The sequence below is a fragment of the Ursus arctos genome, unplaced genomic scaffold (assembly GCF_023065955.2).
Source record: "Ursus arctos isolate Adak ecotype North America unplaced genomic scaffold, UrsArc2.0 scaffold_2, whole genome shotgun sequence".
Classification (NCBI taxonomy): Eukaryota; Metazoa; Chordata; class Mammalia; order Carnivora; family Ursidae; genus Ursus; species Ursus arctos.
The window spans coordinates 94,226,815-94,253,887 of NW_026622874.1; the positions used below are offsets into that span (position 1 = coordinate 94,226,815).

At 57.8% G+C, this 27,073-nt stretch overlaps 1 protein-coding gene across 3 annotated transcripts in view; it reads right to left on the minus strand.

The window, feature by feature from the left end:
* Positions 1-27,073, minus strand: part of GTF2IRD1 (GTF2I repeat domain containing 1) — a 103,555-nt gene that overhangs the window by 69,999 nt on the left and 6,483 nt on the right. The window lies entirely within an intron of this gene.

A 27,073-nucleotide genomic window follows, 5' to 3' on the forward strand; every position in this document is an offset into this window, starting at 1 on the left:
TGCCCCTTCCCGCCCTGGCTGGGTCAGGTGTCCTTGCCGGCCTCCCACATGTCCCCAGGCTCCTCCGTCACAGCCTTCTATCAAGCTGTAACGGGCAAGGCCACTGCCCTGAGGACTGGGAGCCCCCGTCTCAGAGGTTCAGAAAGAGTGGAGGCCACTTCATCTCAGGACAGGGTTGCCCCAAGACGGGACTTTGTCCTGTTGTCATGAGGCTCCTGGAGGACAGAGGTGCGCCCTCCCCTTGCTGGGGCGCCCTCAGACCAGGGCCCAACGTCAGGGCTCCCCCAGGCAGGGGACAGGCCTGCTGCCCCTGCACCACCTACCAGACACAAAGGTCAGCCTCCCCCGCTTCCGGAGCCGTCCTGCCCCTCCCCTACCAGAACCCTAGGAGACAGGTCCGGGGGGCCACGCACAGGCTGCCCCAGTGCCAGAGCCTTTCTCGGAGCAGCTGCCCTTTCCCCGATCCAAGCAAAGGAGAGGGCAGAGGGCGGAGGCAGGGACCCTCTGTTTCCCTCTCTGGGCTCAGCTCCCCTAATGCCCTGTGCACGGGCCCCAGGCCGGGTGCTGGTGGCCAGGTCAGGGGCACAAGCAAGGGGCCGGGCTGCAGGCCTCAGAGGGAGTCTCTGGACCCTGGCCTCCCTGCTTCTGCAGATGGGGGCACCGGACAGGCCTGATGTCTTAAAGGGGGCCAAGCCCAGAGCGTGTTCTGCTACCGCAGCTGGCCCCCGGACCCAAAGCTCTGTGGGGCAGGGACTAGTGACTTGCCGGTCATCGCTGCACCCCCAGGGCCCAGCTCAGGGCCCAACGTGCGTGACGGGCCAAGGCGGGGTGTGGTCCACACCGCAGGCTGTAAGCCTCTTGTGAATCATGAACCGACGATAGGGAACGAGTGTCAGAGTGCGTCACACGTACAAGGTGAGAAGTGACCCAACTGCAGTCGTGGAAACATACAAAGGAATTAGGAACGCGCTTGAACTTGGCCCCCGCCTCAGGTTTGCCCCGAGCCTGCTTTTTGGCTGTGAATAAATATTGACTTTAACCACCGGCCAGTCAGCAGTTGGCCCACATGTGAATTGGGTTCACTTCGAAATGTTTACAGGATGTATTTCTTCAAGCAATTCTATAAATGTTTCAAGCCCGGAGTATTAAGGGACGTGGAGGGCGTGACAGGCCACGTAGGGGGTACATCCTCACGGGACCCACAGGCAGCCTGGGGCCCTGTGCGGCACGAAGCCCACTGGAGGGTCTGCCGTGTGACCAGCTGAGAGGTTTACCTGCCTGGGGCACTGGAAGGCTTCTCCCCTGCCTTCAGCCACCCCCTTGAGCCATTCCCAGAAAGACCTCAGCCTGCCAGCCTCCCGGCCCAAATTGAATCAGGGCAAAGCAGGAGGCACCAGACAGCCGTGGCCTGCGGGCCGCCCCAGACAGCTGGTGGCTCCTTCCTGCAAAGTCCTAATCCATTTAGGAAGGAACCAGGGACTCGGGGAGGGAAGGATGGAGGGAGGGAGGAAAGGCAGGCTTGGCTTGGGCTAGCCCCTGGCTCCTTGTCCGGGGTGAAGGTGGGTGCCCTTCAGGAGGCGGGAGGGAGAAGACCCCCCTGGAAATGCCTGCGGCCTCGGGGAGAGGGGCAGGCTCCACGCGGCTGGAGCAGCTGAGGATGGGCCAGAGGCGCCAGAGCGCTGGGCCTGGGAGCAAAATCACCCAATAAAACCACCAAGCTATGCGGAAGAGAGAACAGGAGGATGAGAGCCATAAACCAGCATAAACAGGAGAGCGTCCCGGGGGTCGGTGAAGGCGGCGAGGACAGCAGCCACGGCCGGAGCCCTCGCGCACCGCAGCACGGAGGTCAGGGCTGGGCAAGGCTGGAGGCGCCCAATGCTGTTCTGGGGCACTCGGGGGAGGACACCAGAAGCATCACGTCGGGGGACGGGCAGCTGGCTCCTGAAGCAGGGGACAAGTAGGGAGGGACGGCCAGCTGCCCTCGGGATCCTGGGTGGACAAGGCCTGCAAGGGCTGGGAGGTGAGCAGGGAAGCCGTGAGCAAGCACCCTCTCTCCCACGACAGACACTTCTCCGAGGCTGCCAGGGGGCCACACATCTGGTTTACCTCCCACCTCCCGGCCACTCGCCCTGCTGGCATTGACCGCTAACCTAACCGCTGGCACTGACCGCTAACCTAACCGCTGACATTGACCGCCAACCCAACCGCTGGCATTGACCGCTAACCTAACCGCTGGCAGTGACCGCCATCACAACCGCTGGTACTGACCGCTCACCTAACCGCTGGCAGTGACCGCCAACACAACCGCTGGTACTGATCGCCAACCTAACCGCTGGCAGTGACCGCCAACCCAACCGCTGGCACTGACCGCCAACCCAACCGCTGGCAGTGACCGCCAACCCAACCGCTGGCACTGACCGCCAACCCAACCGCTGGCACTGACCGCCAACCCAACCGCTGGCACTGACCGCTAACCTAACCGCTGACAGTGACCGCCAACACAACCGCTGATACTGACCGCTAACCTAACCGCTGGTACTGACCGCTAACCTAACCGCTGGCATTGATTGCTAAACTAACCGCTGGCATTGACTGCTAACCTAACCACTGGTGGGCTGCAGCTCGGTCCTGGCCCTTCCTCTTCCCTGTCCAATTCTGTCCCTTGCTGCCAGGCACTCTTCTGGCTTAACGTCACCTAGAGGCTGGTGCTTCTCGGTTTCTCTCTCTCCCACCTCTCCTTGAACGCCACCTCCTCTTCAGTGTCTAACAAGCAACTCGACTGGAGCAGGTCCCACGTTTCCCCGCTCACACCTGCTCCTCCCCGGCCGGCCACTCGGGTGCTCGGGCTCAAACCGAAGCTTCATCCCTGGCTCCCTTCTCCCTCCTTTCTAAAATGATCTGCGGAGAATCTCTTCTTTTCTGCACAGAATTTGTTGCCATCTGAAGGGACCTGTTCATGTGCTTCTCGCCTGATTTCCCCAGCAGGAATGGGAGCCCTGGGGGGCTCGGGCCGTGCCTGCCACGTTCATGGGACGCCCGCTGCCTCGAACACCTGCCTGGGTTTTCATGGGTGCACGCAACAAATATTCAGGGAACTAGCCAGTGTGACGGGCAGCAGGAACTGGGATGGTCACAAGCTATACGCAGAGTGACAAGTCTGGGCTTGGAAGGCTCTCAAAAAAAAAAAAAAAAAAAAGAAGCAATGTGCGACACGGCTAGTCTGGATGCATTTGGATCGCGGAGGAACGGTCCAGGAACTGAGAGTGATGGAGGCTGCTGGTCAGCCAGGTGCCCTGGGCAGGTGCTCCTCTGCCCGGCCCAGGACCCCAGCACCGGCACCCGGGACTCCTGTCTGCGGGGCAGCACCAGCGTGTGTTACCCTCTTTGCTTACGTGATCCCCCATCGCAGAAGCAAGGAAGGGGTTGCCAGAGGCCCCCAGCCGGTGGGTACTGAGGATACGGTCTGTCTGTCTGTTCTTAGGCCCACTCCTGTCCATCAAGAAGTGGCAGGAGGACTGTACCCCTCACACTCACCAGGACGGGGGGGTGGGGGGACAGAAAGATTAGCAGATTGAAGCCACGGCTGCTGCACGGCTAGGGTGACCCCAAGTTGCCCTGTTTCGCTCAGAACCCTTCTGAGTTTAGCACAGAAAGTCCCCTGTCCTGGGAGACCCCTCAATCCCAGGCAAACTGAGACCACTGGTCACCCCAAGACACAGGGACCAAGAGGCCCAAATGTCCCTCCCAGATACTGAGAATGAGACGGACAGATGGGAAGGTGAAGTGATGGGACACTAGGGCCTATCCTCAGGTCCAAAAAATCGATTTTACCTAATCAGGTGAGGGATGGGCTTGGTGGCTCCCGGGGGAGGGGACAGGAGACAGGACCTCTTCTCCAGGGAGATCTCAAGGCTGGGAGGAAGCCACTCTCCTGACCTGTCTGAAGACCAGGGATGGGCCAGAGTCTTGTTCTATGAAGCACTAGAAGGCTAGGGTGGGTGAAGATGCTGGGTCCCCGGTCTGTGGAAACCCTCCTGTGCGACACCTGCACCATCATTCTGCACCTGTGAGCAAGAAGGCAGGTAGCCCAGCCGCTGCCGACACTAGCCTCCATCTCCCAGCTTCCTGGGCCCCACCCCCTAGAAACCCGGAGGTGACAGGTCAACCGCAGGGCCCGGGACACTGTAAATTCCCAGGGGAGACTGACGCACAGCCAGGTACAGCCAGGATGATCTCTGGAGTTCCAGCTCCAACATCCCAATTCCAGCTTCTGAGCAGTTCTGCTCTTCCTGCCTGCTGCCCACCTCCCCCCGTAGCTGGGGACTCCTTGCCCAGACAGCAGCCGCTTTGCTGGCCGCCAAGAGCTGGAGGCCAGCCCGGTCTCCAAGCCAAAGATTAGCCAAGTGCTTGTGTCCCTACTGCCCTGACCCAGGGAAGACCTGTCTCCAGTGGGGGCCAGACCCAGAAAGTCCACTCCAGCGGCCCTGGAGCCAGTGGACCAGCAGACAGCACCTCGGCTGGGGTCTCTAATCCCAAACACCTTGCACTGGGCGCTCCAGGCCAGCTGGGAGGCTTGGTGGGGAGTGTCCCTGTGCCTGTCCTTTCTGCTGCCATAGCCTGCATGCCTGGGGAGACAGGTGCTCGCTCTGGCAGGCACCTGATCTCTCGCAGTGACACATGGCCCAGCAGGAGAGGCGAACGGGGCTGATGGGGTTGGAGGTGGGAGAGGGGTGTGCAAGCAAAAAAGTCAGGGCTGCAGGGGCGCCTGGGCGGCGCAGTCGTTAAGCGTCTGCCTTCGGCTCAGGGCGTGATCCCGGCGTTCCGGGATCAAGTCCCACATCGGGCTCCGCCGCTGAGAGCCTGCTTCTTCCTCTCCCACTCCTCTGCTGTGTTCCCTCTCTCCCTGGCTGTCTCTCTGTCACATAAATAAATAAAATCTTAAAAAAAAAAAAAAAGTCAGGGCTGCAGAGGAATCTCTCGGCCCAGCCTACCTAAAACGCCCCTTCCCCACCAGCATCTGGATGCTCCCTCATCCAAGTGTTCAACCTCCCCCCTACTTCCCCTCCCCTCCTTGCCCTGCTTCCACTGCCAACTCCTTCTTCCTCTCCCGGGCTGAAGAGCCACCCTCACGGCCACCAACCATAGCAATCTACCAGGGCCCCCTGAGACACTGCTGTCCCATTCACAAGCACTGTCCCATTCTGACATCTGTGACCTCTGTCCAGGGAGCAGGCAGGATGGAGGGGACTCCGCGCATTTTAAGGCTGAAGAAACCAAGACCTATAGGACCTCCTGTTCAGAGGGAGTGACAAAGCCAGAATGACATTCGGGACATCTGATACAACCAGTCCCTTTTTGATCCTACGTGGGGCAAGGCTCCTCTTTCTGAGGCATGGGGCTCATGGCGGAACCCCAGGTGCGGTGACCGGCCAGCAGGGTGGCCGATGAGACCCACGGAGGCCAGCAGAGAGACTGAGGCAGAGCTTGTGCGTTCGATGACAAGCGTCCAGGTGCCCGTCCTCCACACTGTGGGCCCTGGGGCTCAGAGTGACACACAGAGGACACCCAAAGGGGCCCGGGCCTCAAACAGCAAGTGCCAAGGAGGTCCCTCCAGGGACCCGGCTGCCCCTTTCCCTGCCAGGGACACAGCAGAGGGAAGTGAAGGAGGGGGCCACATGGCCGTTTCCATACACTCGGGCTTGGTGAGACCCTGATGTCTGGCTAGTTCTCCAACCAGAGCAGGACTTCGAGCCTCGAGCACCCTGACCATAGACCCCAGGGTCAGGATACGGAAAAGGCGGGATCTCAGCTCAGATCACCCCAACGAAATCAGGGTCCCCCCGCGATGCAGCCTGCAACTACTTCCCTCTGGGAGGCCAACAGATTGGCGGGCGTGGCCTGGCCAACAGGGAAAGGGGGGCCCACCCAGCGTTCAGCTTCCTCGCCCATGGGGCCCAGGCGGGCCCAGGCAAGGAGACCCCCAGAGGGCCTGCAGGAAGCGGGCCTGTCCCTCGAGCCCGGGGCCACCGGTGGCGGCTGCCTCCCTGGCCAGTGGCCTAACTGGGAATCCGGAGCCTCTCCCCCTTTTCCCCTCACACCTGCTGGAGCCAGACAAGGACGTGCTTAAGGAATCGGGGGCTTGAGTGCGCATCTGCGCGCATGTCTGAGACAGAAAGCATAGCGGTGGCATGCGTGGGGACGGGTAAGAGAGGAGAGTGTGTGCACAATCCACACGGAACAAGAGCAGCACCCCCCACCTCCCGCCCCCGCCATAGTGACAGCATGTGGCCTGGCTCACCAGGCTAGGGAGGGTCCCTTGCCCCCACGGGTTTGGGATTGAACCATGAAGCCAACACTGCCCGCTCTCCTACGACCAGCATGCCAGGGAGTGGCGAACGAGGGGCCACCCGTGAGCTGGGTCTGCTCCAGGCCCCTCCGTATCAGGGGCGAGGGTGCCCCTGCCTCCCTCCTTCCCTTCCACATACTTGTTGATCCCCGAGGGCTACACTGGGTGCTCACCGGACAGCCAGCTGGGCTGCCCTGGGACAGAGCCGAGAGCACACCTCCGCCTGGCCGTCAGCCGGGTCCTGGTCCCCAGGCAGTGCGCTCTGCTGAGGCAGGGTGGGAATAGCCTGCAGAGGCCGAGGCCGGGCTGCCTCTCAGGAGGCCTCAGGCAGGATGCTCCCCGGCCTCCCTTCACCCCACTCTGTTTATTCAATCCTCCTGGGAGCCTGGCCAGGGTTAGGCAGACTTGGAAATGATTCGGATGGCCCCACCTGCCTCCTAGTGCCCACAGGGCCGGCCTGTCCACAGAGAATTATCAGACCGTGAAATGAGGACAAGTGGGGAAGCGTGCCCAAGTTACGGAGCTTGACACCGGGGAAAGGGGTTCCTCACATCTGTTTATCTACCTTTGGGGGAGGAGGGGTCTCCAAACAAGGTTTCCCAGAGTTGATGAATACTGAGATGGGGTTTTGAAGGGTGAATAGGAGTTCTCTGGGAGCACAGGTGGAAAGGTGATTTCTGTGGCACAGGGGAGAAGCCTGGCTTGCAGATACACAACCTTCATTCCATCAGCAAAGGGAAGTGTTTGGTTGTACTCACCCAGCATTCACTCTACAGTGCTAATTCTAAGATCAGAGTGGATGCTCGGTGGCCTTTGTGGGAATGGAGCAAGAAGCGGGGGGTGGGGGGGTACCTAACGAGCATCTCGTTAACCCAGCGGTGAGTGTGAGCACTAGCAACCCACATACGCTTACACACTCACACACACGCACAGGTGCACACACGGCTTGCTCAATGCAAGTCTTCCCGGTGCCAATCCCCAGGCACGGTCACTCTGAGTGTGGGGAGACCCTCACAGAGAGGCCAGCCCAAGCCTGGGCAGGACAACCCTGCCTGGCACACGGATGAACAGGACACAAGCAAGCCTTGCCCTCGGGGGGCCACGGTCCTGGCCATAGTCCTGTCCACAGTTCTGTCCAGCTGACCTTGCCTCTGCTCCTGACCTCACTGTCCTCTCTCCAGGGCCCCCCACCCCAGCCTGCAGGGCTCTGGACATGCCTGTCCTCTGGCTTCTGGGAGCCAGCACCTCCGTGTCCTTTGTAAGAGACATCCCTCCCCTTTGCCTGGTTTCCTCTTAGCTGTTATCAGGCATGTTGGTGCCTCTGGTCCTCACCTCCCTGGCTGGCCCGCTGCCCCTTGGCTAGACACCCACAGCTCCTTCCTCCTGCCCAGCAACTCTCCCTCTGCCAGGACGCACAGGTATCTGGGCCCCCATGAGCCCACCAGCTCCCGTGTGCCCCCAGACCTGCCGAGAACCAGCCTAGTACATAGAACGGGACCAGGAAGGTGTTTGGTGGGGAGGGCCCGTTTATGCAGGTTTGGAAGAATCAGGAGACAAGAAGAAAGTAAGTGGGGGAGGTGGGGGGTACTCTGGCCAGGGGGCAGCACTAGCAAAGGCACTGAGGCACGAGCTAGCAGGGCATATATGGGGTCCTCACGGAGGCAGGGAGGGGAGCTGGCACAAATCCCTGAGCCTTTTCAACAGAGACCAAGGTCAGATTCTGCGCCGTCCCCCCCTCAGCCCTGGACCCCGGGGCTGCACTTCAGAGGGCCCAGCTCCAGCCCCCCTCCCTGGGACAGCAGTGTGCAGGCCTAAGAGGACACATCCCGCCCAGAGCAAGAATCTGCCCCAGAATACCTTCTGGGTGCTCAGGCCCCTAGGGTCCATTGGGCAAAGAAATCCCCATTCTGGGCCCCTGGGGGCCCCTTCTCTGGTGTGTCCTCCCCCTGTGGCTCTCAGCATGACAACAAATTACCGGACACATCTCCCAACAAGTGGAGACATCCAGTTCCCCTCCTTCTTGAATACGGGCCTTCATAACTCACTTCCAACCCACAGAGAGCTCTGGCACTGCCACCACATGACCTCCAAGGCCCGGTCCCCAAAAGGCACTGGGCTTCTCCCGGACCCTCGTTCTCTCTCTGAGACCCTCGGTATGGGAGCTCCGAGCTGACACGTCAGCAGTCCAGCTATCCCGAAACCACCATGATAGATGGTGGGGAGGGGAGATCTAGTGATGCCTGGGGACACCCTGCTCTTTTCCGGGCCGGCCGCCAGCAAGGAAGAAGTCTCTGAGACGGCCCCAACCCTAGCCATCTTCTGACTGCAAGTGCAGGGGATCCTGAGTGAGAACCATCAGGACGAGTCCAGCCAAGCCCCAAACTGAGAGATTAAAGAATGAAATGACCGCTGTTTGACGGTGCTGAGTTTGGGGCTACTTGTTACACAGTGATAGGTAACCGATACACCCCACGTGCAGATTATACAGTGCAGCCGCACCTCCAATGGGCAGCTGTTTGGGAGGGTGGCTAGAGCTTGGACAGATACTTGGGGTATCGCATGCATGCGCTCAAGGGCCCCCCAGTTCAGACACAGCTGACCTGGGAAGAGGAGGGGAACCACCATGGGCCTTCCTCTTCCTAGACGGCATCTATTAAGAGCCCGTGTCCAGGAATGCCCGCTCTAATTTGCCCTTAGAGATTCATGGGAGGCCCCAAAGTGGCCCCCAGAAGACACTCATGCCCTAATCCCTGCAGCCTGTAAATGTCACCTTCTATGGACAAACTCCCTTTTACAGAGGTGATTAAATGAATGACCACAAGATGGACTGATTATCTGGATTATCTGGGTGGGCCCTGAATGCCATCACAGGGATCCTTGTTGGGAGACAGGAGGTTTGACACGCAGGGAAGAGAAGGCCGTGGGAAGCAGAGCAGAGAATCTGCCGGCCTCGGGGAGTGGATTGACGCGGCCGCAAGCCAAAGGATGCCAGAGGCTACCAGAAGCTGGAAGAAGCGAGATACAGATTCTCCGCAACAGCGTCCAGAGGGCACATGGCTCTGCTGACACACTGATTTTGAGCCAGCGGTCCTGATCTGGGGTCTGGCCTCCAGAAGAGGATAAATTTTGTTTGCTTTAAGGCACCACGTTTATGGCACTATGTCGCATAAAATAAATCCAGGACACCTTCCCTCCTCACACCCCACCCCCGAGTCCTGGTCCACGTCCTCAACCCCCCAGACACATATTCCTCTGCTCAGAACTCGACAGAACTCAGGCCTGGGTTTGCCAGAAAGTTCTCCAATCCCTTCCTTATTGGAAACTCCAGAACCACCATTGCAAAGGGCTGGATTTCTCCGGATGCCAGGGGAACGCTTCTGATTCAAGTCTCAGTGCCCTAAGAACCAGCTGGGCACAAGAGCCAGTTTAAAAAAAAAAAAAATGCACTCAACCACGCAAAAGGCAAAGGCAAGAGCACACACCACCCAAACACGGCCCCCGCACCATCCGCCACCATATGCTTGTGTTTCTTGAAAAAGAAGCTTGAGAGAACAAACAAAATTCTCCCCCTGTGGGAGAATTTTCTCCTCCCCAGCAGCCCCGCCCGCCCCCCCCCCTTCACTGGATACTTCCTCTTCTCTCCTGGGGGCTCCCCCGTGGGGATGGAAGCGCCTGGGGCCCTGAATTCCTGCCCCCTCCCACTGTCCACCCTTTCCACAGGAAATACACCAGGCCAAAGCTCTGAGTTCCACTCCTGTCTGCCTGGGAAGGACCCAGGTGGGGCAGCCAGAGGGGGGTCTTACACCAGCCACAGTACATTGGAAGGCAGTCCGGACCTGGTCAAGACACTGAGTCCCAGCCCCTGCTCTGGTCCCTTCTCCCCGCTAACAGAGCCCTCCTTGTGACCTGGCATCTCATGGCAGGTGCTTGGGACAGCAAATCTCGGTCATTCTCTATCGCTTAGATCCAAGCAATCCCATTCCCTTACCTGGGATTGCTTTTAAGGGGAAGCATGTAACCCAATTCTGGCCACTGAGACTCGAGGGGCTCCTAGGAAAGTTCTCCTTGCTCTTAGACTGTGACTGAAACCAGGGATGTCCTTCCTCTTCTGCATGTGACTCCCCCAGTTGTGACAGCAATGTGGGGACCACGAGAGGAGCACGCCCAGGAGGTGAAGCCATCACGTGGAGGACAACACCACAGGCCCACGGAAGAACCTGGCCCTTCGTGACCTGGAATCTACCACCTCTGGTCAGGTAATAAATGTCCACATTGCTTAAGGCACCTTTTTTTTTTCTTTTTTAAAGATTTTATTTTTAAGTCATCTCTGCACCCAATGTGGGGCTTGAACTTACAACCCCCGAGATCAAGAGCTATACGCTCCGACGGAGCCGCCCAGGCGCCCCACTTAAGACACCTTTAATGGAGGTTTCTTTCCCCTGTGGCCATATATACAGGTGTAGACAGAGGTAAAAACTCATCACGCTGGACATCACACTTTTTTAAATGACAAAAACAAAGCGTCCTAGGAAATCAGCATTTACTGGTTAGAAAATCACCCATTTGTTTTTGTGGCCTGGTCTATTTTATAATAGACCAAGAGCTCCTTTCCAGGGACGCCTGGGTGGCTCCGTCGGTTAAGTGTCTGCCTTTGGCTCAGGTCATGATCCCGGGGTCCTGGGATCGAGTCCCGCATTGGGTTCCTTGCTCAGCGGGGAGCCTGCTTCTCCCTCTCCCTCTGCCTGCTGCTCCCCCTGCTTGTGCTCTCTTTCTCTGACAAATAAATCGGTAAAATCTTTAAAAAAAAAAAAAAAAAAAAAAGATTCCCTTTCCAATTGATGAGTAGAGAACACAGGTCCCGTTTGGTACCCACGGCAAGAACTGAGGAGTCTGGAGCAGACCCTCAGGTGACCCTCTTCTCCCCCGCCCATGGAGCAGGTGCCCACTGCCCAATCCCTGCTGTCCCTTTAGGCCAAACGGACCAAAGTCAGCACTCAGGATGAAGCGCCAGAAAACAGAGGTGTTGGCCCCTCTGAAGACGCTGAGCAGGTGCCCAGGGCTGGGCCGCCCACCTCCAGATGTCTAGTTATAGGAGAAAACAGACCCCTCCCTTCTCAAGTCCCCATTTGTTGGGTTACTTGCCGCTGAACACGTGCCTAACGGAAACAGATCCCACGGTATGCGTTTTCAAATTATATGCACTTCTGGCTCCGTCTGAGGCCATAACTCTTGTTTTTAGTGCCTTTTTTATTCCATCTTATTGGAGTTTATGTTTCTTTATGAGTCTTTCAAATGACTTCTGAAACAAGGCAGGCTCTAAATCAATGCAAATAAATCATTCCGATCCTCTTTTAAAGACCCTAGTGCTGGGCACCATTCAAGGAGAGAAAAGACCCGCGCTCCAGTCTAGTCTAATGAGCAAGTTATTAAATTCCCCCGAACCTTGCTCTCCTCATCTGTAAAATGGGGCAGTGGTGCAGACCTACCCCACTGCACTGTTGGGGGCGGGGAGAGGCGAATAACATTAGTTGAAATGGACTCTATTCTTGGAGACCTGAGTCTCTACAACTCTTTTGATAAACGCCACCATCCCTCAATCCTTGTCACTGAGGCGTTTGTCCTGCTGCAGCCTCTGCACCTGCTTCCTTCTAGAGGGGCTGTGGAGACACAAAGAATGCCTCCTGCCCCTCCCTCTGCTGTGATCCCACTCACGGTGCCGCCTTCCTGGCCTTCGGACGCCCAGACGTGTTAGAGGATAATAGGGCTCCATCCCAGGGGACTCAAGCGCTGGGTCAGGACTAGAAGAGGTGACTTACCAGACGCGTTCCAAGTTGCAGATCTTATAGCAATGTCGGTAATAATAAAATAATATCTCAAAGCGATATTTATACACCCATGTTTACCGCAGCATCGTTTGCAATGGCCAAAAGGTGGGAGCAACCCAAGCGCCCACTGAGGGATGAATCAATAAAGAAAATGTGGGCTACACACACAACAGAATATTATTCAGAGTATTATTTCTTTTCAAAGATTTTATTTATTTACTTTAAGGGGGGGTGAGGAGCAGAGGGAGAGGGACAAGCAGATACCACGCTGAGTGTGGAGCCCGACGCAGGGCTCGATCTCACAACCCTGAGATCAGGACCCGAGCCGGAATCAAGAGTCAGATGCTCAACCAGCTGAGCTACCCAGCACCCCCAGGATATTAGTATTTTTAGACAGGAAGGAAATTCTGGCATATGGTACACACGGATGAACCTTAAGGACGCTATGCTGAGTAAAATAAGCCAGTAGCCAAAAGGCAGCTAGTGTATGATTCCGCTTCTACGAGATCCCTAGAGCAGCTGTATGCAGAGCCAGGAAGGATGGTGGGCGCCAGGGGCCTGGGGGGCGGACGGGGGGCAGTTAGTGTTTACTGGGGACAGAGTTTCAGGGTGGGCAGGTGAGAACGTTCTAGAGAGGGCTGCACCGGAACATCAACGTACCTAACGCTACGGAACTGGACACCAGAAGATGGCTGTGATGGTCAATCCTGCGTGATGGGTATTTCACCCCAATTAACAGCCACTTACTGAGTGTTATCAAGCAACCCCCATGATAGTAGGTCTGGTGACGTGCAGGGCCTCCCCAAGCCTTGAGCCCATGACTGGCTCTGAAGTCCCACACCAGCCTCAGGCTCACTGGCATCATAATATAGAGGTCCTGAGATACGGAAACACTTCCCAGCCGGGACGGCTGTCTGCGAGGGAAGAACAGGCAGCCGGGTAGGCACTGAGCTCCCCGTCCCTGGAGGTCTGCAAGGGGAAGTCGCCCATTTATCAAGACCTTTTGGAGAAAGTCTGTGCAGGCTTCTTGAAGGAGAGACTGCCACAAGTCACCTGGCAGGGGGTCCTGTGGGGAGAGGTCAAGGGCAGCTCACGTTGGCTTTGGGTAGAGAGTGAGGCCGTACAGAAGGAAGACAGCGAGAGCAAGCTCCAACCGCTTTGGAAAATGAGCTCTTGGCGCTTCCAAGTACACGATGTCGGAGCATGCAGAGCTGACTGGGCCCCTCGCCCAACCACCTCCATGTGCAGCTGGGGAAACTGAGGCCTAGACGGGAAGGCCCGCGCCTCAGATCTCTGCACGGCCAGCACACGCTCGACCCACAACTCAAAACACTCTCCCCCGTGCGAAACCGCTATGCTAGCTGCAAATTCCCTCCGATTCACTGGTGTGGGTCCTTTGGGAAACAAACTTGATGTCTCTGACCTGGGCAACAATTCCAATAGTAGGCATCCTGGTTTCAGGGCAGCGCACACACGTGCTTGCTTCCAGGGCATTCTCCCTGGTGCCTGGTCCGTTGAAAAAGACATCAGACACAAACAAACCACAACCACACGAGGCAACACTGCCGAGTCTCTCAAATATGATGAAAGCATCCGGGAGCCAAAGGTCACACCGTAGGCTTCCATTTATGTGCGGCTCACACAGCCGAACTCCGCTGTTCGAAGTCAGGATGTCGGTCATCTGGCTGGAAGGAGGCATGCAAGGGGCTTCTGGGGGCTGGGAACGTTCTGTTCTCGAGCTGGGCTGTTACCTGGGTGATTCGGTTCCTAAAAACTTAGCGAGCTGCTGACTTATAACGAGCAGATTTTTTTCCTCAATAAAAAGGTTTTAAAAAGACGTCAGATCCTGGAATCCCCCGTCAGGCAGCAAACACCAGGACAGCGGTCATGACAGACCTCCAGTGGGTGAGACCAGCACTTTCAGTCCTATCACTTGATCCCGAGAAAACTCTCTGAACCACGAAGATTTATGTGCAAAGGCATCTGGCCAAAGCATGTCACACGTCCATGAACACACACAGCACACACACCAAAGGGAAACAGCAGACCATCCAAGAGCCCCTGGGTCAGAGCCACGACAGGCCCCGGGGACACACGGAAAGGCCGGGGACGGATACCCGCACATACCATTCACTGGGCTGGATCCACGAGGGACCTACCTTCCCTCTGCTTTTCGGTCTTTTGTTAAGTTCTCTGAGCTAAGGATGTTATCACTTCTGTAATTTGGAAAGAAACAACAGAGAGCTCACTCCTTACAGCGGCCCCACCCCCAGGACAGGAAAGCAGGCCCAGGGGCCGGGCAAAGGGCAGGCACAGGGAAGCACAGGCCTCCTGCCGCTTTCCTGGAAAAACGAGGGAGGCCTCCCGCCTTCTCTGCGGAGGGGGAGCTGAGGGAAGGGGCAGGTCTGCGGCCCAGGCCGTGGGAAGCCTGCCTCCTCTTAGTCCAAGCGTTCCAAGAGGCACGGCTTTATCCCTCCCAGGTAGAGAGGGGTTCATGAAACGGGGAAGACACCTCCCAGACGGGGCTCCCCAGGACCAGGCTCGGGCCAGGCCTGCGTTCTGGGCACCAAGACAACGAAGGGAGCCCTCCCACTCAGGTTCTGCCGTGTCTCTGTGCCCCACAAAAGATGGGGTGCTGCAAGTGGGACGGGGTGCCCGGGTGGCCCTGTATCTGCCTCGCCTGGAGGGGAGGCCAGGCTCCGGTGGGCAGATGGCTCTGCAGGGTCAGGTTTCTGCCCCGTTATTTAAAGCCCGGCTCCTGGCTCCTTGGCGGGCGGGCAGGGGCAGCCGCCGCCTGCGTGACTAGGATGAGAAATCGCAATCCGGACTGGGGCCGCGTGCCTATGGCAACTGGCGTTGTGGCCTTGGAGACTAATCTCCAGGCTGCCAGTCCACGGGGGCCTCTGCGGGCGGGGCCCCAGCTCCCTGCGGAGGCCCTTGGCCGGGGAGGGGACCAAGCCCTCTCCCAGGCGAAGACCGGGCGCCTGACCTTGCAAGGTCACAAATTCCCAGGGCCACAGCCCTGGCCACACCCCCACTCGTGGTCCCACATGTGGAACGTGGCCACTATGCACATACACCACCATCACACTTCGTTGGACACGGCATGGGACCCAGGACAGGTGCTCCCGCTGTGGGAGAGTCCCAGGCTGGGGGGGAGGGGGAGGGAGACAGGACAAGGACAATAAAATAGGCTATTAAGAAAAAAAGATTAAAACACTGTGATACATCCTGATTCCAACGGCGATTACGTGGGTGTCTACAAGGTAAAAACTCATCACGCTAGACGCCTGAGATTTATGCGTTTTACAGTAAGTTACATGTCAGTGAAAGGTAAAAAATAAGTGAGTTGCAAGCAGCACAGGCTGGGGGGGGCGAGTCAGGGGAGGCTCCTTGGAAGAGATGACACCTGAGCCCAGCGGAATGTCATGCCACAGGGCAGCAGGAGTTTGCAGGGCTAAGGAGCAGGGCCCGGGGAACCGGGCCCAGGCTCTGATCATCTGCAAGGGGGATGACCACCCTGCCCCCCACAGTGCCCCCCTCCCTGGAAATAAATGCTGAGCAAATACGGCGAGACCCGTCTGAAGGAGTGCCAAATTACTGGCTGCCCGGGAAACACAACCACCGGCCCAACCACCGGCCCAGCCGCCCACGTGTCTCGGCTGGGCCTGAGCAGGGTGGTGGGTAGGGCGGGGCGGGCCCTGCACGGCTGGAAGGGCCAGGTCGGGCAGGAAGTGGTGGGCAGAGAGACAGGCTCGGCCATGAGGGCCAGGTCAAGGACCTTAGAAGGTCATCACGGAGGGGGCAGGAATCACTGAAGAGTTTGGAGCAGGGGCAAGATGTGGTCAGTTTTGGGGATCCCAGCAGGATTCGGCAGACACAGAGATAGAGCCGGGGAGGGGGTAGTAACCAAGCTTCTGCAATGGTCCAGGCCAGAGATGGCCAGGTCTGAGGCAGAGGGCAGCAGCAGGACGGAGGGGAGGGTGGCTGTGACCAAGGAAAGGGCAGAGATTTGTGACAGCGTGGACGGGGGAGTCCCGAGGAGGGGCCACCTGGTGTGAAGCCCAGGTTTCTGATTCTGATGACAGAGTGGAGGATGGTACCCCCAGCTCAGCAGGGAACAAAAAGTCGGGTGGACCAAGAGGCAGAGCCTTGGGTCAGGAGGGCCACCTGTAACCTGATCAGGGCTGGGGGCTAGGTGGGGGGCTCTGGGATGAAGGAGCAAGACCTGAGAGATATGGGAGCCGCAAAGGCCCCCAGAGACAACACAGTGGGAGAAGTCAGAGGGAAACTGAGGATGGGGGAAAGTCAAAGAATCAGGGGAGGGAGAAGGGTGGAAAATTGGAGGTCAGGAGGCTGGTCAAGGGACCCAGAGTAGGGGTGCCTGGGTGGCTCAGTCGGGTAAGCACCTGCCTTCTGCTCAGGTCACGATCTAGGGGTCCTGGGATCGAGCCCCTCGTCGGGCTCCCCGCTCTGCAGCGAGCCCGCTTCTCCCTCTCCTCCCTGCTTGTGCTCTCTGGCACTGTCTTTGTCTCTTGCTCTCAAATAAATAAAATCTTAAAAAAAAAAAAAAAAAAGAAGAAGAAGAAGAAGGGACCCAGAGTAGTGCAAGGGCTGGAGCGACACACCGGGGTGGGGGTGTGCAGGGGAGCGCAGAGGGCTCCAAAGGCCTTCGTTCTCTAGGATGAGAAGACTGGAACCAATGCGGTTGGACAGACACACACACAGCCTTCCCAGGTCCTTCCAGTTAGATCGCAGAGCCTGAGCCAGGAGCCTCTCCGCCCAGGCCCTCTGCCAGTCTAGGATGATGCAGGGTCCCTGCCCCATGGTGGCTTCATTCCACTGGATGGGGAAGTGTTTGCAGGACAGGAGAGGGAAACCACAAGCCAGCCCAGGGAGGTGGTGGTCTCACCAGCACCCCCCCCAACAGGACGTGCACACGCAGGGACAGGAATTTTGTTTTGATCATGGCTATGCCCTAGAACCATAGCAGGCACTCCATACATGCTTGCTTGGTGGACAAACGAGGAGCTCAAAGGAAGTCCAAGTGCAGACGGCAAAATGAAGCTTAGTCAAACTAGACCATCCTTGGCCTCCGCGGCCCTGCCCGGGCACTTCCAGCCCCACCACGTGGTGTCCCCCTGCCACCCTGTCCACACCAGGCAGGCTCCTCAGCGTGAGGACCAGGGAAGTGGCTGGGCTTGGGGGTCCCCACTCAGCTACCACCGGCCTGTGACGTCAAGGGAGGCTGATACGCCATGCCTCAGTTTCCCTGTGAGCAAACTGGCGCCGCCGACTCTGCTGCCCTCAGCATTTCGAGGACAGCAAGCTGACGTGTGAAGAGTGTCTGGCACGGGGCCCGGAGACCACAGGCGCTCATTAAAGGCACAGCGGCGCTGCTGTCCCGCCCTGACATCACTGCGTCCCATCAGCTCCAGCTTAGCTCACGCAGCTCCTCTGACAGGCAGCACGCGGGCACTTCTGCTCCTCCATGTGAGGCGGCCCTGGGTGGGAAAGGCAGGCCGGGCACCGGGCTGGGCGGCAGGGGGCCTGACACCTGTCTCCCCCCCACCCCAGGTTCGGGCTGACCCTCGGCAGCTCAGGCGCGTGGGGCGAAAGCACGGACCGGTTCTCAAGCATCTGGAGCGCTTGGGGGCTGGGTGTCAGGAGGTGGTGGGAAGAAGCCAGCACTGGGGTCGTGCCAGCCCCTGGGGCGAGCGCGTCTCCCGAGAGCCCCCCTGCCAGACGTAAACAGGCCTTCTCAGAAGGATGAGCAACGTGCATGAGGAGGATCAGGCCCTTTCTTGTCGGGAAAAGGCTGGGCGGAAAAAAGCTAATCACCGTGGGTGATCTAATCCCAGGGCTCTGGCTCACAGGCTCCCCCCCAGCCAGCCCTCCCCAGCCAGCCGCTCCCTCCCTCCCTCCTGCCGCTGCCTATCCCACTCAGCCCAGTCCACCAGAGCTGGGGGCCGGGGTCCCAGGGAAGGCTCTGCCCTGCTGCAGGTTGTGCTGGGGAGACCTGGCTTCTAATTCCAGACACCACCCCAAAATGGGGCTCAACTACCCCTTTGGAAATTTCTCCCAGGACCTTCTTACCCTCCACCTCGGGTGAAAGGACCACCACGCCCCCTCCCCTGGCATCTGACCTCCACACCTGCCCTGATCCATGCCAGGGCAGTCGTCACTGCCACCCTGCCCCCCACCCCAATGCCCCCCACCCCAATGCCCTTACCCCACACCCCTTGTTCCTGCTCCTTTAAATCCCAAGGCCACAGCCTGCAAGACCCTTTCCTCCCGCACTCCCCATTCCGGGACCTCCCCTGCTCCCAGTCCTGGGCCCATGCGCCCCCGTGGGCGTGGGCAGCACACTCATCTGTCGGATGCCTGGGGCTCCGACTCATTACCCGATACTATCAGGGCACCTGTATGCCCCAGGCCCGGAACTGGGGGCAATTCAGGCCCAAGCCCTGCCCCGGAGCTCCCAGGTGGGAATGGAGAAACGGAAAGTTATAAATGGTGATGGCACTCTGGAGAGGAGGCCATCTCCGTTCAGAGGTCCGTTCATGAGGAATTTGTCAGATACACCTGCCGCCTGGAGCCCCTCCAGGCCCGCTCGTTGGCTGTGCGCATGCGTCAAACCTACGGCCCGCCCACCCGTGCCCCGTGCGGCCCCTTCCTCCCACAAATACTTCAGTATCCGCTCTGGCCACCCGGTCTGTCCCGGGGGCATCGTACTGAAGTCCCCACCGCCACCTGCTGGATCGAGGGCTGGTTCACGTTAATGACCTGGTCCCTGGGGGGATGACACACTTTATCTTGTGGCTGGAGGGTTGGTCACAGGCACAGACACGCAGGTGCACCAACACCCCCCACACACACACACAGCTTTTCGCACTCCATCACATTGGCCGCCTCAGGATCCACAGGAGAAAAGCAGGACAGGGCAGGGCCCACCATCCGTCCCTTGCTGGACGATGGAGGTGCAGTGTGTACGTGACCTTCCTATGATTACACAAGAACCCCAGTGGGGGAGTCAGGGCTCTGTGGCCATGTTCACGCAATGCCTACAGGGGCTCATGTGCAAACGCTCACTACTGCCCTGCTCTGTGCTCACCACTCCCTCACTTGGGCGGGGAGAGCCTGGCCACCTTGAGCCACCAGGGACAAGCCAGGCCCACCCGAAGCTGTGGGCTGCTGGTAGGATTCCAGAGAGTTTTCCCCTGGGACGGGAAGAACCTGGAGGAGCCCAGTCCAGGCCACACCATCCCCTCCCTAGAGTCCAAGGACCCATGACACAGCAGCCCCTCACCAAAGGCCAGTCCTTGTGAGATCTGGGTCTAGTCAAGGCTCTGCCAACCCAGTGGCTGTGTGATGCTGGTGACTAGCTTCCCCTCTCTGGGCCTCAGTCTCTGCCTCCAATAAAGACAGACATCCACGGCATCCTGCCCCTTCCACCCTCACAGAGCAGTGATGGGAGGTGAAAGCAAGGCCCAACAGAGCCTTTCTTTTTTTTTTTTTTTTTTTTAAATGATTTTTTATTATATTATGTTAGTCACCATACAGTACATCCCCGGTTTCCGATGTAAGGCTCGATGATTCATTAGTTGTGTATAACACCCAGTGCACCATGCAATACGTGCCCTCCTTACTACCCATCACCGGTCTATCCCATTCCCCCACCCCCCTCCCCTCTGAAGTCCTCAGTTTGTTTCTCATAGTCCATAGTCTCTCATGTTTCATTCCCCCTTCTGATTACCCCCCCCTTCTTTATCCCTTTCTTCCCCTACCGATCATCCTAGTTCTTATGTTCCATAGATGAGAGAAATCATATGATAGTTGTCTTTCTCTGCTTGACTTATTTCACTTAGCATTATCTCCTCCAGTGCTGTCCATGTTGTAGCAAATGTTGAGAACTCGTTCTTTCTGATAGCTGAGTAATATTCCATTGTATATATGGACCACAACTTCTTAATCCAGTCATCTGTTGAAGGGCATCTCGGCTCCTTCCACAATTTAGCTATTGTGGACATTGCTGCTATGAACATTGGGGTGCATATGGCCCTTCTCTTCCAACAGAGCCTTTCTATCCCAACCCTACCTTGGCCTTGGGCCTAGCTGAGACGCCACATCACATCAGGGCCATCGTTACCATCAGCAGCTGTATGACTGCCCACTGCTGTGCTGTGAGTGTCCTTTCAAACCCCCGCAGCGGCCCTAGAGCACAATGGCTTTTTTCCCACTTGACAGATGAAGACGGGGATGCTCAGAAAGGCTGAGTAGCTTGCCCAAGGTCACACAGCCAGAAGAGGCAGGGGCCAGCTTCAAAGCAAAGTCTGCCGGAAGGACCAACCTGCACCCAATCCATGACCGGGTCCACGAAGCAGCACCCCCAGACCCCTTCCCCAGGCCTGGCTCACTGCGCGGCAACTGGCATACAGATATTCACAGAAGGGCTCTTTAACACAAGCTCCTTTTCTGCCTCCCCTAGAGGGTGGGGAGCTTCAGGAAAGGGGCCAGGCTTCCGGTCTGGGGTCACAGTGAGGCCCCAGGAGGGGCTCCTGGAGGCCCCATGAGTCCTGAAAACCAGAAGGGACCCCAAAGTGTGGAGAAATCCTTTTCTGAGCCAAAAACAGGGCTGAGGGCCCAGGAAAGGGTCCTTTCTGCCAAGATCATGGGCCTTTCAGAACAGCGGGTGGGTTACAGAGACGGCATGATTTCAGAAACTGCCTGCCCTCCACACCGACCCCAGACTCTGGGTCACCCAGCCCACCCCTGGCTCCCACCACCCATCTGCAGCAGCAGAGCCCAAAGCGTGGGAGCAGCGAGTCCCTAGTTTCCTGCCCCAAAAGGACCCCCATCTGAAGCCTGGGACGAGAAAGGCACTCCTCTTCCAAAGCTGTGGCCCCTGCAGAGGTGCAGGTCGGTGGGGAGAGGTCCCAGGCCTTACTCCTGGTATCCTCACACCCCCGTCCAGGGCACTGTTTGGCTTTCCAAGGCCTGCAGCGGGAGAACCCTCCTCGTGGGACTGACATAGCTCTGAGCTGGCTCTCTGAGGCGGGTGACACGAACCTGGACGGGAGCCAGTTCCAGCATCGTGCAGCAGGCCGACCTGCCTGTCCCCTCCCCCAGGCCCACCCTCCCAATAGTCTCCAGACCTCTCAGCAGCGCCTTGAGGGGGGACACAGCCCACACAGCAATGACTCAACAACAACGCCAGGATAAACCCAGGGCCTGCATCTCCGAGACCGGGTCCACCCGTCCCAAGAGGGTCACCACCCAAGACATCCCACCGGCTCCCTGTCAGGGTCTCCTGGGCTCTCTCCTTAAGCAGATTCTTCCAGAATGTCAGCCCCACCCTGCTGACTCCGAGGACTGGGGCTGCTGGGATTTACCTGGACACATAATGGGGCTTCGGGATTACCCTGATGGCATGGGTTTCCAGGGCAGAAGCCAGCACCCCTCTCTCTTGCCTGTCTCCGGGGGCCACCAGCCATTCCTACGCACCACCGCAACCAACCACGTTCCACCTCTGGCCTGTGGGCAGAATGTGCAGCCCCCCCCGTGCTACACTCCTTTCTCTCCTCGCCTGGGGTGTTTTAGAGCCCCTGACCCACCCCCCATCCCTGCCTTCCGCCAGCGGTTTGGCCTCGATGTGCCCACCCAGTCTCCTGGAACCGGCAGACAAAGGAGGCTCCAGGCACCCCCAGGAGGGCAAGGAGCCCCAGCCAAGGAGTCACGAGATGTGGTTTTGGATCCTGATCCTATTAACTCTGCAATCGGCCAGGTGCCTTCCCAGCCCTGGCCTCAGCTTCCCCATCTGAAAAGGAAAGGTCGTCCCCCTATCCTAAGGTCCCTTCCAGTTCTAATGGTTCGTGGGTCCATAGCACAGGGCATGGCAGACGCCATCCAGGAAGCTCGGGAACAGCAGAGGTAAAAGGGTGCCTGAGGAAGGTGGTGGGAGGGGGCGCCAGAGAAGCCCCCCCACCCCAGCCCTGGGCATAAGTCCCGTGAGCCAACCTGAAAGACCCAAACCCAACAGTTAACATGTCTATGGAGAATTGGCAGCAGCTAAAGCAGAAGGAACGGCTAACCCTGCATGGGGGTTAATCTGGAAAGGCCAGTCCAGTTGAGGCTGGCTTTTTGAAACTGAGGGGTAACATACACACCGTGAAATCCACGCTCTTTGGCGGGAGTCCTATGAGATTTTATAAATGGACCCTCCAGTAACGGCCACCACAATCAAGATACAGGGCAGCCCCATCAGCGCCCCAAATTCCTCCATGCCCTCATCAACCCGCCCCCAAGCAACTCCAGATCTGTTCCATCCCTATAGCTTTGCATTTTCCCAGATGCCACGCGAACGCAGCAGGGCATGGCTTTCTGGGTCTGCCACCTTTCAGCCAGCCTAACTTATTAGCTCCTGCAAGTCGCCCATGGTTTTTAACACTGACTCGTACCCTACGGTCTGAATGTACATACGGGGGTTTGCTTATCCATGCACCACCGGCCGGACACTTAGATTGTCTCAGGCGTGGGGCAATGATGAATAAAGCCTCCTCAGACATTGCTCTTCTTCGGGTTCTTATGTAAACCTAAGTTTTTGTTTCCCTTGGGTAAATACCGAGGACCAGAACTGCCGAGCATATGTTTTAACTTCGCAAAAAGCTGCCCCCAAATCCACAGAGACACTGTTAGTGGCGGCTAGTGGGCTGGGAGTGGGGGGGGAGTGGAGAGGGACTGCTAATGAGTATGGGTTTTCTTTTGGGGGTGATAAAAATTCTTCTGGAATGAGACAGCAGTGACAGTTGTACAACCTTGTGACTTTACTAAAAACCACTGGATAGAATACTTTCAAATGGTGAATTTTATGATGTGACAATATGTCCACGAAAATAATAGATAAACTGTTTTCCAAAAATGGCCATACCACCTTATGCTCCCACCAGCCGTGTCTGAGGTCTAGCCCAGGCCAGTTTTAAAGGGAAGATGTTCCATAGCTGGTTGCAGGGAAGGGAGGGACAAAGGCCCTGAGGCACGATCGAGTGAGCCCTGGGCGACAGGCCTCCTGGGCTGACCAGAAAAGACGTCTCTGGATGGGGAGGGGGGTCAGGGAGAAACGCTAGGTGACTGGCACTGCACTCCACAAAGTGGGATCCCCTAAGTCCCCAGACAGTCGGTAGTAACTCTGGGCCACGTAAGAGCCAGGCACCCATGATCTAAGTCCCCGCCCTACCTGTTGGGGACAGGGGTGCTCCACATCCCTCTTCTTGCTTCTGGAGAAACGAAGATGTCCACACTGGTCTGGGCCACGGGGCGCAAAGAGGGGCAATACCTGCCCATTACCATTCCCAATCCCCTTCCTCCCCAATAGGCACACCTCTATCTTTCCAGATCCCCTGTAGTTAGGGGGCACCACAGGACCAAAGTCTGACCTGTGCGAAACTGGAGAAACCCCTGAGGAGACCATGCATGAAGGCAAAGCTTTGAGAGTAGAAGCATTCTGCCCTCACTCCTTCCCTCCATCTGGACCATGGGTGTGAGGTCTGGAGAGGAAGCAGCCACTCTGTGACCAAGAGGCATAAGCGTGAAGACAAAATCCAACAAGCTAATCAACATCACATGAGGTAGCACTTCACCCTTTCTAGGATGGCTATAATGAAAAAGACAATAGCAAATGCTGGTAAGGACGTGGAAAAACTGGAACCCGCACCACTGCTAGTGGGAATGGAAAATGGCACAGCCATTTTGGAAAGCAGTCGGGCAGTGCCTCGGTATGTTAAACATGAAACTGCCATTATGACCCAGCAATTCCACTCACAGGAGTTTCGCCAAGAGAACAGACAGGACAGCTCACACAAAAGCTCATATGCAACTGTTCACAGCAGCGCTATCTGCGACAGCCAGAAACGGAAACGACCCAAATGTCCCTCAACCGATGAACAGATATGCAAGAGGCGGTCCATCCACACAAGGGAATATTATTCAGCCATAAAAAGGAACAGACCTCTGACACCTGCCACAGCATGGATGAATCTCGAAAACGGGATGTGGAGCACAAGAAGGCGGACGCCGAGGCAACAACTACAGTATTCCACTGACATGAAACGTCGATAGACAAATCTATAGGGACAGAACGTGAGTCACTGGTTGCCAGGGGCTGGGGGACGGGGGAAGCAGAGGGCTGACTACTTCATGGGTCAGGATTTCTCTTCCGGGTGATGAAATGCTCTGAAATGAGTGGTGAAATTCATACAACGACGAAAGCACACTTCAGTGTATGCTTCCAAGAAAATAATTTTTAAAGGAACCGAAACGATCTAACGAGCTAAGGGAGGAAAAGAACCGAGCCGAGGGCATCGCTGAGCCTCCATCCCAGCCTCCAACTGCCTGGCCACGGGTTCTCCTCGGGAGGTAAAACATAAAGCCCTTGTCAATGCTGTTCAAGTGACGTTTTCGATTACCTGGAGCCAAACGCGCTCCTAACCACAACCCGGTCCCCCTGTGCCACCTGCTGGGACTCGAGGGGCCTCTGCACATGGGCCAGCACCTGGGCCGGGCTGATGGTCGGATTTCAGCGAAACGTTAGGTTATCCCAGTCACCACCAGCAGCCCCCAGAATGCCACACATACGTACACACATACATACACACACACACACACACACACACGTGCACATACACAAGCGTGTGTCTAAATAGCCCAGGGGATTAACTGTCCCGACACTCCACACTTGTGCTCTCTCCACACACACCAGCTGCCCTTCACAGAGGGGAAACCCCCCAAACTGGGCTGCACCCAGCCCTGGGAGACACAGTGTCTTCCCCCCACCCCCGCCTGCCCCATCACCCTCACCCACCACCCGCCAAATGCCTCTGTGAGCCACAGCCAGGCTGGCAACCGGGGAGGATGGGGGTGAGCCAATGAGAATCAGTATGGAAGGGTGGAGAAGGCCCCTGACCTTCCGAGGCCCCACCCCGAGTGCCCTGACACCTGGCCGGCTTCTAACTCACTTAGCAAGTTTGTACTGGATGCTCGCTCTGTGCCAGGCAGGGTGCTGGGGGCAGGGAGCTGGGGGGGCAAGGCACCAAGGCCTGGACCCAACGGAGAGTGACAGACAAGTCCAAGGACAGTCGGAACACAGGACGTGATGAGGGCTATGCTAGGGGACATTCAGGGGTTGTAGGAACACAGAGGGGGGCACCTCACACAGCCTCGGAAGGGGGCACAGGGAAGGCTTCCAGAGAGAAGGGCCATCCGAGCTGAGACCTGCCAGTAAAAATCAGCCCGATGAAATGGACCGGGAGCATGAAGTACTTTCCAGGGGGAAGCAACACCACACAGGGAAGCCAGACAGAAGCACAGCACGTTCCAGAAACCCAGGGAAGCTCACGGGCTGGCAAGGAAGTAGGCAGGGCCTGGCCATGCCCAGTTTGGGAGTGAGGTAATCAGAGGAAGGTCTTCACCTGGACCCAACACAATGCCCTGAGCTGGGCCCCACCGAGGAGCACCCCCCGTTTCTGCAGGAAAACGCTCACTCGGCCACAGGCGCGATCACTGATCACTCCTGTCTCTGGACCCTTACACTGTTACGCCCCCGAACTCCCCGCTCCCTCCCCCCACCCCTGTACTTGCAATGCCCACCCCAGACTGCTCCTGGGTCTAAACCCCACCCATCCTCCAGGGGCCAGTGAAAAGTCACCTCCTACAGGCTGCCCTCAGGCATATCCCTACAGGAAAAGAGGGCTCTCCAAAAACCCACCACAGAGCCACTGTCCCCCAGGTAGCCCCAGCCCCAGGGGACTAACCAGGTCCACCCTGGGGTTTTCCCAGCTGGCAAAAACAGAAACTGAGGCATGCACGCTCTAGGCTCCTTGGGCAGAGGAGGTAAGAGCATAGCAGGGAAAGATGGCATCCAGTTCTTCTCTGGGAAGGACTGGGGCCCCCAGAGAGCGAGACTCTGGGGTCATCATGCGACAAGGTGAGAAAACACTCTTAACTGGAAGAGCAACCAGCTTCCCCCAACCGAACGTGCTGATCCTCCCAAGAACACTGCAACGTAGGGAGAAGCACCCTCATGTGCTCAATGAGGCTCAGAGAGGGAAAGTCACTCGCCTGAGACCACACAGCACCTGGGCACTTAGAACGGGGACTTGAACCCATGTCTGGCTTCAAAGGCCCTGCTGGCTCTATGGCGCCCCTGCTGGCAAGGAGGGAAACCTGAGGCAGGTAAAGGAACCCCAAGGAGGGGCTCTGGCCTGTGATCCGGGCCGAGGAAGAGCATCTCTCCCCTGGATATGCAGGGCAATGGACCAGGACCGGAGGGAGGATGTGGTCAGCCTATCCGCCCAGAAGCCAGGATGCACACGGGAAACAGGAGCAACCACCCCCCCCTTCCCAAAGGCCCTAGCTCTCCCAACCTGGGCCTCTCTGCTGAAAGCCGGCACACCTGAAAAACCAGCTCCTGGATAAACACGAGACACCAGACTGGCCCAGTCATAAGACCCCCCTGAAGCCCGCCAGGACCACCTTGGAGCTGGGTGGGTGGGCAGGCAGGGGTTCTGCCTACTCCAGGGAGCCACCCAGGAGCACCCGAGTATGGGCCTCGCCTGCTCCAGTCCTCCCAGGCTTCCCACCAAGGTACAGCCCAAGAGTTGGACTGGGGGTGCGGGCTTTGAGACCGGGCCGGGAGAGTCCGGGGGGGGGGGGGGCAGGGGAAGGGGAGGGGTGCTGGGGGCTGCCAGGCTCACCGGGAAAAATAAATGACTTGTTTACCAAAAACAAAGTTAAAACCCTTCCAATCTCTCAAGACACCTATGCGTCCCTCTCCTGTGGGGCGCATAGGACCTGGTGGGCTGCCCTCCACTCAGACGCCACCGCTCATGATGCGGTGGGTACAACCCTG